This window comes from Amblyraja radiata, unplaced genomic scaffold (assembly GCF_010909765.2).
Source record: "Amblyraja radiata isolate CabotCenter1 unplaced genomic scaffold, sAmbRad1.1.pri S109, whole genome shotgun sequence".
Classification (NCBI taxonomy): Eukaryota; Metazoa; Chordata; class Chondrichthyes; order Rajiformes; family Rajidae; genus Amblyraja; species Amblyraja radiata.
In genome coordinates, this window is record NW_022630099.1 from 5032533 (window position 1) to 5044063 (window position 11531).

General features: G+C 47.8%; 1 protein-coding gene and 1 long non-coding RNA gene across 3 annotated transcripts in view; both read right to left on the bottom strand.

Annotated features, from left to right (window-relative positions):
* The window catches only part of LOC116969136 (carcinoembryonic antigen-related cell adhesion molecule 5-like), a 182904-nt gene that overhangs the window by 52502 nt on the left and 118871 nt on the right, over window positions 1–11531 (bottom strand). The gene's annotated exons all lie outside the window — the stretch shown is intronic.
* Window positions 5755–11531, bottom strand: part of LOC116969137 — a 29192-nt gene continuing 23415 nt past the window's right edge. The window contains exons 2-4 of one of the 2 annotated variants that reach the window (XR_004410637.1): window positions 9354–9418; window positions 8207–8245; window positions 5755–5815 (exon numbers count right to left, since the gene is read on the bottom strand). This is a non-coding gene — a long non-coding RNA (uncharacterized LOC116969137). The remainder of the gene's footprint in view (window positions 5816–8206; window positions 8246–9353; window positions 9419–11531) is intronic. The other variant, XR_004410638.1, reaches the window with a different exon arrangement.

Genomic DNA, 11531 nt, shown 5'->3' on the forward strand with positions numbered 1-11531 from the left:
AGTAACATCATTTGTGCCACGTGATTAACAACACTACAGTTCACGATGTTCATTCAAGATTAACGGGAAAGCTCGGGAGACGGACAAGTCACTCGCACAAATAACAGAAATGCAGAGTACCGTGGGAACTCTTATCTACCCCCCGTTATATCGTGCGAAACTCGTGCTGGACCACGACCACTTCACTCTGGTGACATCTTGCGTCAACTCGCCCCGTGAAAAAGCCCCATAACAAAATTCTTAAGGGGTTGCACAGGCTAGATGCAGGAAGATTGTTCCCGATGTTGGGGAAGTCCAGAACAAGGGGTCACAGTTTCAGGATAAGGGGGAAGTCTTTTAGGACCGAGATGAGAAAACATTTTTTACACAGACAGTGGTGAATCTGTGGAATTCTCTGCCACAGAATGTAGTTGAGGCAACTTCATTGGCTATATTTAAGAGGGAGTTAGATGTGGTCCTTGAGGCTAAAGGGATCAGGGGGTATGAAGAGAAAGCAGGTACAGGATACTGAGTTGGATGATCAGCCATGATCATATTGAATGGCGGTGCATGTTCGAAGGGACGAATGGCCTCTACTCCTGCACCTATTTTCTATGTTTCTATGTTTCTATGTTTCTATGTAACAACCGCAGGGAAGGAGCTATTCCTGCTGGTCCGGGAACGGAGAGACCTGTAGCGCCTCCCGAATGGTAGGAGGGTAAACAGTCTGTGGTTGGGGTGAGAGCAGTCCTTGACGATGCTGAGCGCCCTTCGCAGACATCGCTTGCTCTGGACAGACTCAATGGAGGGGAGTGAGGAACCGGTGATGCGTTGGGCAGTTTTCACCACCCTCTGAAGTGCTTTCCGATCGGAGACAGAGCAGTTGCCATAACATACTGTGATACAGTTGGTAAGGATGCTCTCGATGGTGCAGCGGTAGAAGTTCACCAGAATCTGAGGATAGGTTGACAGGGCTTGTATTCACTGGAGTTTAGAAGGATGAGAGGAGATCTCATTGAAACACATAAGATTGTTAAGGGGTTGGACACGCTAGAGGCAGGAAACATGTTCCCGATATTGGGGGAGTCCAGAACCAGGGGCCACAGTTTAAGAATAAGGGTTCGGCCATTTAGGACTGAGATGAGGATAAACATTTTTCACCCGGAGAGATGTGCATCTGTGGAATTCTCTGGCACAGAAGGCAGTGGAAGTCAATTCACTGGATGTTTTCAAGAGAGAGTTAGATTTAGCTCTTAGGAATAACGGGAGTAATGCATAATTTGAGGGGGGGTGGAGTCAGAACTGGGGTACAGATTTTGGAGCCCCTGTACATAAGATTGTTAGATTTTCTGCCACAGAGGGCGGTAGAGGACAATTCACTGGATGAATTTAAAAGAGAGTTAGATGGAGCTCTAGGGGCTAGTGGAGTCAGGGGATATGGGGAGAAGGCAGGGACGGGGTACTGAATGTGGATCATCAGCCATGATCACAACGAAAAACGGTGCTGGCTCGGAGGGCCGAATGGCCTACCACTGCACCTATTTTCTTTGATTCTCTGTGTCTATCATGTTAGGTATCGATAGGTTTTTGCCAGGGCCTATTTCCGTGTTATGTGGCTCCATACACCATATGCCCGGGACTATCATCTACTATTCACGGAGGACTGCGAGCGGCCACAAGCTGTTTCCGTCTATTGCGATACATTGAATAGAAATATATAATAAATAATAATAATAATAATAAGAATTAATAATAATAATAATAATAAATAATAATATATAATAATAAATATAATAATATAATAATTATAATAGATAATACATATAATGAAATAATAATAATAATAATAATAAAATTTATACGGATCAAGGTCCAGACAAGGGGCAACATTACATCAAAATGCCTTGCATAGTAATTATCACAAAATACATATAAAATCTTGGTCTAGTCACTTATAAAAACATCATAATTGATATATTTTGTTTAAAACACAATACATAAATTAAAAACCCAGATTAAAAGAATGATCAATGCCCTACAACGAGACAACGATACCAGTGTCTCCACAGCTGGGATTCGTAGCGTGTAGTGCTAACCCTTATGTTTGACAAAGCCACAATAAGCACATTTTTAGAGTCATTTATCCTGCAAATGAATTTATACATGTTGTGTCTTAGGATAGCTTCTAAAGTACTGACTCCTGCAGCCACAAACATATTACTGGCACTACACAATCTAGGTTGCCTCAGCAGTGTTCTCATGGCATCGTTATATGCCACCTTTGGTCTCTGCATACTTGTCTTTCCATAGTTGGACCACAGGTGTGCAGTGTAGAGTGGTGTGCAATATGCTCTAAATAGCGACAACTTCACCACATCTACACACGCACCTAATTTACGCAAGAGAATATTCGCCTGTATATACAGCATGCGTCGTTGCCTATAAATATCCTCATCATCTGAGATGGTGTTCCTCACTGCTGTTTACATACCACCGCTAACGCTAAGCTAGCACTGGCTAGTCTGCATGATGCTATCCACCAGCTGAAAAACAACCACCAAGACATCGTGTTTTTAATAGCAGGAGAATTCAATCACGCCAAGCTGAAGACTGTAATGCCAACATTTCACCAGTTTATTGATTTTCCGACCAGAGGAAACAATATCTTGGACCAGGTCTACTGCAACATTGCCAAGGGCTACAAAGCGTCCCCCTGCCCCCATCTTGGCCGATCCGATCACATCAGTCTGGACTTAACACCTGCATACAGATCCCTCATTGCAAGGACAAAGCCAACAGTTCGCACCATCATGGTCTGGCCAGAAGGAGCCATGGACAGGCTACAGAACTGCTTTGAGTACACTGATTGGGACATCTTTAAACAGGCTGCCACTCACATCAACCACACAGACCTCAACACCTACACCTCATCAGTATTGGATTACATCACCTTCTGTATGAACAGTGTCACCACACAGAGGACAATACTGACAATCCCCAACCATAAGCCATGGATGAATGGCGCTGTAACTGGTCTGCTGAAGGCCTGGGATGCAGCTTTCCACTCAGGTGATGCAGAGGCCTACAAAACAGCAAGGTCCAGTCTGAGGAGGGGCATCAGGGAAGCAAAGCACCGCTACACGAAGCGTATCGAGGAGCATTTTAACAGCTCAGACTCTCGACGCGTGTGGCAGGGCATCAGAACCATCACCGGCTACTACAGCTCCACACATGCACAAAGCTCATCCCTCCCTGACGACCTGAACTGTTTTTTTGCCAGGTTTGATTGCGTCGACAGCAGTGACAACATACGGGCGCAGCAGGGACCCTCACCACCGGTGCTGACTCTGAGCCCCCACGACGTGAGACGGACCCTGCAGCACATCAACCCCAACAAGGCCACCGGATCTGACGTAGTACCAGCGCGGGTTCTGAAGCACTGCGCGGGGGAGCTGACTGCAGGGCTCACGGACCTGTTTAACACCTCCATGCTGCAGGCCTCCGTCCCCACATGCCTCAAGACAGCCACAATCATCCCTGTGCCAAAACAATCAGCCATCAGGTCCCTCAACGACTATCGGCCAGTGGCGCTGAAACCGGTGGTGATGAAGTGCTTCGAACGTCTGGTACTGGGACACTTGAAGAACAACATCCCCCCCCCCTTAGACCACCACCAATTTGCCTATAGGGCAAACAGGTCGACGGAGGACGCAATGTCACTGGCCCTCCACTCCACCCTGACACACCTTGACCAGCGGGACAGTTATGTGCGGATGCTATTCATAGATTATAGCTCCGCCTTTCACACCACCCCTCCCCCATAAACTAGTCACCAAGCTGGACCACCTGGGCCTCAACACACACCTGAGCAGCTGGGTCATGGACTTTCTCACCGGCCGACCACACACTGGGCGCATGGGGAGGCAGGTCTCCTCCAGCATCACCCTGAACATCGGTGCACCACAGGGCTGTGTGTTGAGCCCCTTCCTCTCCTCCCTCTACACTCTCGACTGCAAACCCACCCACGAGGCCAACACCATATTAAAGTTTGCAGATGACACCATCGTGGTAGGCAGGATCACGAGTAACAACGAGGCCGCCTACAGGACAGAGGTAGAGAACCTGGTGAGCTGGAGCCGTGAGAACAACCTGATCCTCAACGCAGCAAAAACAAAGGAGATGATCCTGGACTTCAGGAGGAGACCGAAGACCTTCGACCATCAGCCCATCACCATTAACGGCGAGACAGTGGAGGCTGTGCAGAACATCAGGTACCTCGGGGTCAACATCAGCCACGACCTGACCTGGACCGTCAACATCACGGCGACGGCCAAGAAAGGACTCCAAAGGCTTCACTTCCTGAGGTGCTTGAAGAGGGCACGTCTCCCACAACAGCTGCTGGTGACCTTCTACAGGTCAGTCATCGAGTCAGTTCTCACATACTGCATCACAGTATGGTACTCTGGCTGCACCGCAGAGAACAGGAAAGCTCTCCAACGCGTCATTAAGACTGCTGAGAGGATCACTGGCACCCAGCTCCCCAGTCTGGAGGACATCTACCGGACCCGCTGCATCCGGAGGGTCAAGGGCATCATTAGAGACAGCACACAGCCTGGACACTGCCTCTTCACCCTCCTGCCCTCAGGAAGACGATACAGGACACTGAGCGCCCGCACGACAAGACTGAAAAACAGCTTCTACCATAGAGCTGTGACACTACTGAACTCTATCCCCCTCCCACACTGATTCCCCCCCTCTCTCTCACACACCCGCCCATACTCCTAAATGTTTATAGTGTAATTTATTTTTTAATAGTTCTTTTTTAAACGTATTTTGATACTCATATTCTTGTGCAGCTGGAGGACTGCTCCAACAACATTTCGTTGTCTTGTACAATGACAAAAAGATTATAATTCTTATAATTATAATTCTGTAATAATATGCCCTAGATATTTTACCTTATTACAGACACTAAGTTTATTGTCAGACAATTTAAAATCAGGATATTTTAGACATTTATCCTCTTTGGATCTACAGATCATAACATCACCCTTACTAGCATTATATTTAATGTCATGTTCCACACCATACACAGAACATATAGTAAGGAGCTGCTGGAGACCAGCGCTAGATGGACTAAAGACCACAAGATCACCAGCATACATAATATGGAAAAATAGTTGCAGGAGGAGGCCGTTCGCACCTTCGAGTCAGCACCGCCATTCAATACGATCATGGCTGATCATCCAAAATCAGTACCCAGTTCCTGCCTCTGCCCCATATCCACTGATTCATATAGCCCTCAGAGCTAAATCTAACTCCCTCTTGAAAACATCCATTTAATTGGCTTCCATTGCCTTCTGTGGCGGAGAATCCCACAGATTCACAACTCCTTGGGCGAAAAGGTTTCCCCTCATATCAGTCCTAACTGCCCTACTACCCCTTCATCCTAAACTGTGGACCCTGGTTCTGGAGCCCCGGGAATTAAGACAAAAGTGACATGTCTCCTAAAGGAATTTAATCCGTGGAACTCGTTGCCACAGAGGGCTGTGGAGGCCAAGTCAGTGGATATTTTTTAAGGTAGAGATAGACGAGTCCTTGATTAGAACCGGTGTCAAGGGTTATGGGGAGAAGGCAGGAAAATGGGAATGGGAGGCAGAGATCAGCCATGATTGAATGGCGGAGTAGACTCGATGGGCCGAATGGCCTCATTCTACTCCAATAACTTGTGAAACTGTGAACTTGTGATGCTTGTTGAAACAACGAGCTGATCAATGGGTCGGCTCGGCTACCTCCGTAGTTCACTGTAAACCGATCGATCATCCAGCTTCAGACCCTGTTGGAAATGGACACATCGTTACAGACAAATATGGAGAGGGCTAGACTATGGTGCACGGCAAACACCTTCCACCCAATCAGTCGATACATAAAACAGATAAGCCTCCGACATTTTCGCAACCTCCAACCGGATCCCACCACTGGCCACATCTTCCAATGGATGAAGGGATTCAAAGTAACATTAGCAAATTTGCAGATGACACAAAGCTGGGTGGCAGTGTGAGCTGTGAGGAGGATGCTATGAGAATGCAGGGTGACTTGGACAGGTTGGGGGAGTGGGCAGATGTATGGCAGCTGAAGTTTAATGCGGATAAATGTGAGTTTGTCCACTTTGGTATAAAAACAGGAAGGCAGATTATTATCTAAATGGCGTCAAGTTGGGAAAAGGGGAAGTACAACAGGATCGGGGGGTCCTTGTTCATCAGTCTATAAAAGTAAGCATGCAGGCACAGCAGGCAGTGAAGAAAGCGAATGGCATGTTACTGGCCTTTATAGCAAGAGGAATCGAATATATGAGCAAAGAGGTCCTTCTGCAGTTGTACAGGGCCCTGGTGAGATCACACCTGGAGTATTGTGTGCAGTTTTGGTCCCCTAATTTGAGGAAGGACATTCTTGCTATTGATGGTGTGCAAGGTTAAATCCCGGGATGGCGGGACTGCCATATACTGAGAGAATGGAGCGGCTGGGCTTGTACACTCTGGAGTTTAGAAGGATGAGAGGGCATCTCATTGAGACTTACAAGATTATTAAGGGTTTGAACACGCGAGAGGCAGGAAACAAGTTCCCGATGTTGGGGGAGTCCAGAACCAGGGGCCACAGTTTAAGAACTAAGCCACAGTTGAACACAGGGGACTATGAAGGCATGATAGAGGAGCTGGCCAAGGTAGACTGGAAAGGGATCCTAGCAGAAATGAAGGTGGAACAGCAATGGCAGGAATTTCTGGGCATAATCCGGAAGATGCAGGATCATTTCATTCCAAAAAGGAAGAAAGATTCTAAGGGAAGTAGGAGGCAACCGTGGCAGAAAAGAGAAGTTAGGGATAAAATAAAACTAAAAGAAAAGATGTATAACACAGCAAAGAGTAGCCGGAAGCCAGAGGATTGGGAAACTTTCATAGGGCAACAGAAGGAAACAAAACGGGCAATACGGGCTGAAAAGATGAAGTATGAAGGAAAGCTGGCCAGGAATATAAAGAAATGTGGGTCACTTGACGGCAGACACGGGTGAAATTATTATGGGCAACAAGGACATGGCAGAAGAGTTGAACAGGTACTTCGGATGTGTCTTCACTAAGGAAGACACAAACAATCTCCCATAAGTACTGGAGGGCAGAGGATCTAAGGGGAACTGAAAGAAATGTTCATTAGGCGAGAAATAGTATTGGGTAGGCTAATGGGACTGAAGGATGGTAAATCCCCTGGGCCTGATGGTCTGCATCCCAGGGTCCTCAGGGAGGTGGCTCTAGAAATAGTGGACGCATTGGTGATCATTTTCCAATGTTCAATAGATTCAGGATTAGTCCCTGTGGATTGGAAGTTGGCTAATGTTATCCCACTTTTGAAGAAAGGAGCGAGAGAGTAAGTGGGGATATTACAGACCAGTTAGCCTGACTTCGATGGTGGGAAAGATGCTGGAGTCAATTATTTTCAGAAAGCCTTTGATAAGGTCCCGCACGGGAGACTGGAGACCAAAATTAGAGCACATGGTATTGGGGGTATGGTGTTGATATGGATAGAAAATTGGTTGGCAGACCGGAAGCAAAGAGTAGGAGTGAACGGGTCCTTTACAGAATGGCAGGCAGTGGCGAGTGGAGTGCGGTAATGCTCGGTGTTGGGACCGCAACTGTTTACCATATATATTAATGATTTGGAAGAGGGAATTAGGAGCAACATTAGCAGGTTTGCGGATGACACAAAGCTGGGTGGCAGTGTGAACTGTGAAGAGGATGTTAGGAGGTTGCAGGGTGACCTGGACAGGTAGAGTGAGTGGGCAGATGCGTGGCAGATGCAGTATAATATAGATATATGTGCGGTTATCCACTTTGGTGGCAAAGACAAGGGGGCAGATTATTATCTCAATGGTGTTAGTTTAGATAAGGGGGGGGGGGGTACAGAGAGACCTGGGCGTCCTTGTACACCGGTCACTGAAAGTTGGCGTGAAGGTACAGCAGGCAGTGAGGAAAGCTAATGGAATGTTGGCCTTCATAACAAGAGGATTTCAGTAAAGGAGTAAAGAGATTCTTCTGCAGTTGTATAGGGCTCTGGTGATGTTAGGATGGAACCCGGTTCACTGGCGCTGTGAGGCAGCAACACTACCCGCTGCGCCACCGAGCCGCCTTTGACCTGGATCAGTTACTTCAAAAGAAATCAACAAAAATAATGAACTTACCATATATGTGGGGTCTCCCTCTGGCGCGTGAGTGATTCCCTGCAAGATTAAACACAATACCGTCTGAATTACATGCAGGAATGAACTGCAGATGTTAGTTCAAACCGAAGATAGACACAAAAAGCTGGACTACCACAGCCGGACAGGCAGCATCTCTGGAGAGTAGGACATGGTGACGTTTCGGATCGAGACCCTCCTTTAGACGGGAGAGGTTGTTGAGGCTGGGACTATCTCTGTCCCACCCTCTCCCCAATCTGAAGAAGGGACTCGACTCGAAATGTCACCCATTCCTTCTCTCTAGAGACGCCGCATGTTCCGCAGAGTTACTCCGGCTTTTTGTATCTATCCACCGTCTGAATTATCTTTGATATTCACAGAGCCATGCCGCACGGAGACAGACCATTCAGCCCCACTGGTCGATGCAGGCCAAGTTTCCCCCATCTAATCCACAGAGGGTGGTGGGTGTATGGAATAAGCTGCTGGAGGAGGTAGTTGGGGCTGGGACTATCCCAACGTTTAATTGACAGTTGTACAGGTAAATGGATCGGACAGGTTTGGAGAGATATGGGACAAACGAGGGCAGGTGGGACGAGTGTAGATGGGGCATGTTGGCCGTTGTGGGTAAGATGGGCCGAAGGGCCTGTTTCCACGGTAGAAACTCTCTAACTAGGGCGCTCAGTTCAGAGTAATTCCGTGCATTTCAAGAATGTTTTCATCAGTCAATGAAAGTAAGCATGCAGGTACTGCAGCCAGTGAAGAAAGCGAATGGCTTGTTGGCCTTCATAACCAGAGGAGTTGAGTACTGGAGCAAATAGATCCTTCTGCAGTTGTACAGGGCCCTGGTGAGTGTGTATATATAAGCACTGATCTTGTTTTCTTCTGTTATGTACTATGTTTACATATTCTGTTGTGCTGCAGCAAGCAAGAATTCCATTGGCCTATCTGTCCTTATGAGGCAATGGATTTCATAGATTCTCCACCAGTTCGTGAGAAAGTTGAAGTTGTCGCACAAAGGAATCAGACAAGGAAGACTGGTGCCCGAGTACATTACTGTCACGCTGACAATTCCAAGCACGGTTCCTCAAGTCCACTGTCACCTTTCACAAAATAACAAAACTCATCTCATGAAAGAAAACCCGGCACCAACCTGATCTTTACCCGGGAGATTTTCATAGGTTGCCAGTCCGTCCTCGGCATCTGTGGCCGAGGTAGCTGCAGAAATAAAACAACGCGTTCAGTCACGAAGTCAAGGGCACCAGAATCATGTGTCCGGCGCAAAGGAAGAATATTCGGCCCGTTCCCACTGTACTAGCTATCAAGTGTCTCCAATTCCCTTCCCGGCAATGGACCCATTACCCTGTGAAAAGAGGACTAGCAACTGAGATCAGATGAACGTCTAAATAACGCGGACTTCACTTTTCATAAGTTGATATATTAATTCCCAGCTCACACTATCTTGAGTTGAACAGGTGAACTTGAAGTGTTCCGAGGATATGTCCCGACCCGAAGCGCATCTCCAGAGATACTGCCTGACCCGCTGAGTTACTCCAGCACATTGTATCTGTCTATGTTCTCCACAGAGATGCTGCCTGACCCGCTGAGTTACTACAGCACTTTGTACATGTCCACGTTCTCCACAGAGATGCTGTCTGACCCGCTGAGTTACTCCAGCACTTTGTACCTGTCCACGTTCTCCAGAGAGATGCTGCCTGACCCGCTTAATTACTCCAGCACTTTGTACCTGTCCACGTTCTCCACAGAGATGCTGCCTGACCCGCTGAGTTACTCCAGCACATCTTGCACAATTCTACACAGTTCCTTGTGTTAAACTTCAACTTAACTTCAACGAACAGAACAAGTATCTGGATTAATATCCACCGTCTTCAATGCAAATATCTACACTGGGCGCCGGTGTGATCATCAAATCAAATCCAACTAACAGAGGCACTCTCCCTCCACTCAGTGACAGGGCAGTTTAGAATCTAAAGGTCATAATTTCATGAGTGATAGAAGCAGAATGAGGCCACTCGGCCCATCAAGTCTACTCCGCCATTCAATCACGGCTGATCTATCTCTCCCTGCTAACCCCATTCTCCTGCCTTCTCCCCATAACCCCTGACACCCGCACTAATCAACAATATATCTATCTCTGCTTTAAAAATACCCACTGACTTGTGACCTCCACAACCATTTGTGGCAACGAATCCCACAGATTCACCACCCTCTGGCTAAAGAAATTCCTCCTCGTCTCCTTCCTAAAGGAACGTCCTTTAATTCTGGGGTTCACTCAGAAGCCACTCACTCTGTCCCCCTGGACTCCTGTTCGCGTCGTATTTCGTCCCAGGTTCGGCTTTCGGCCTAAAAAAATATATACAGGAAACAACGTCAACTTATAGATTAGTTCAGTTGAAGAGATACAGCGCGGAAACAGGGACTATCTAAACAAATCTGGACAGGTATATGTGTAGGACAGGTTTCGACCAAACGCGAACAGGTGGGATAGTTGGATAGTTAGATGCTCTAGGGGCTAGTGGTTTCAAGGGATATGGGAAGATGGCAGGCACGGGTTATTGATTGGGGGCGATTAGTCATGATCACAATAAATGGCGGTGCTGGCTCGAAGGGCCGAATGGCCTCATCCTGCACCTATTTTCTATGTTTCTACTAGTGTAGCTGGGACATGTTGGCTGGCATGGGCAAGTTGGGCCGATGGGCCTGTATCCGCGCTGTCTCACACTATAACTTTATAAGTCTAAGTCTTGCCCACCCCCCACCCCCCCACCCCCCATATACACATACACCTCAGATTACCTATCCATATTAGACCAAGTGCAGACCCGTTGGGTCTGTTCCCAAAAATGTGCGGTTGTGGGGGGGAGGCGACATGCAGCATCACACACACTAACTCTCCCCCCCCCGCACACACGCTAATTACCCCCCTTGATATTATATTAATATTATTCATTTGCTCCTTTTACACCATAACAACCCTATCTACTGACGCATAGCCCCCAACTTGCAGTCACATCTAGAGAGGGGGGGGCGAAGGTAGCGTGTGAGAGATGGTAGGGGATGGGAGGAGAGAGGGGGTGAGAGTGAGGGGGAGAGAGAGGGGGTGCTGAGAGGGGGGTGAGTGGAAGGGGGAGAGGTGGGGTGCATGGAGGAGGGGGAAGGGTGGACGGAAGAAGGTAGGGGGTGTGGAGGTGAGGGTCGTTAGGGGAGGGAGGGAGGGGAGGATTATGGAAGGAGGGGATAGAAAGAGGGAGAGAGGAGTTGAGCGGGGGGATGAAAGGTTTTTTTAGAGGGGGGAGGATAGAGGGAGAGG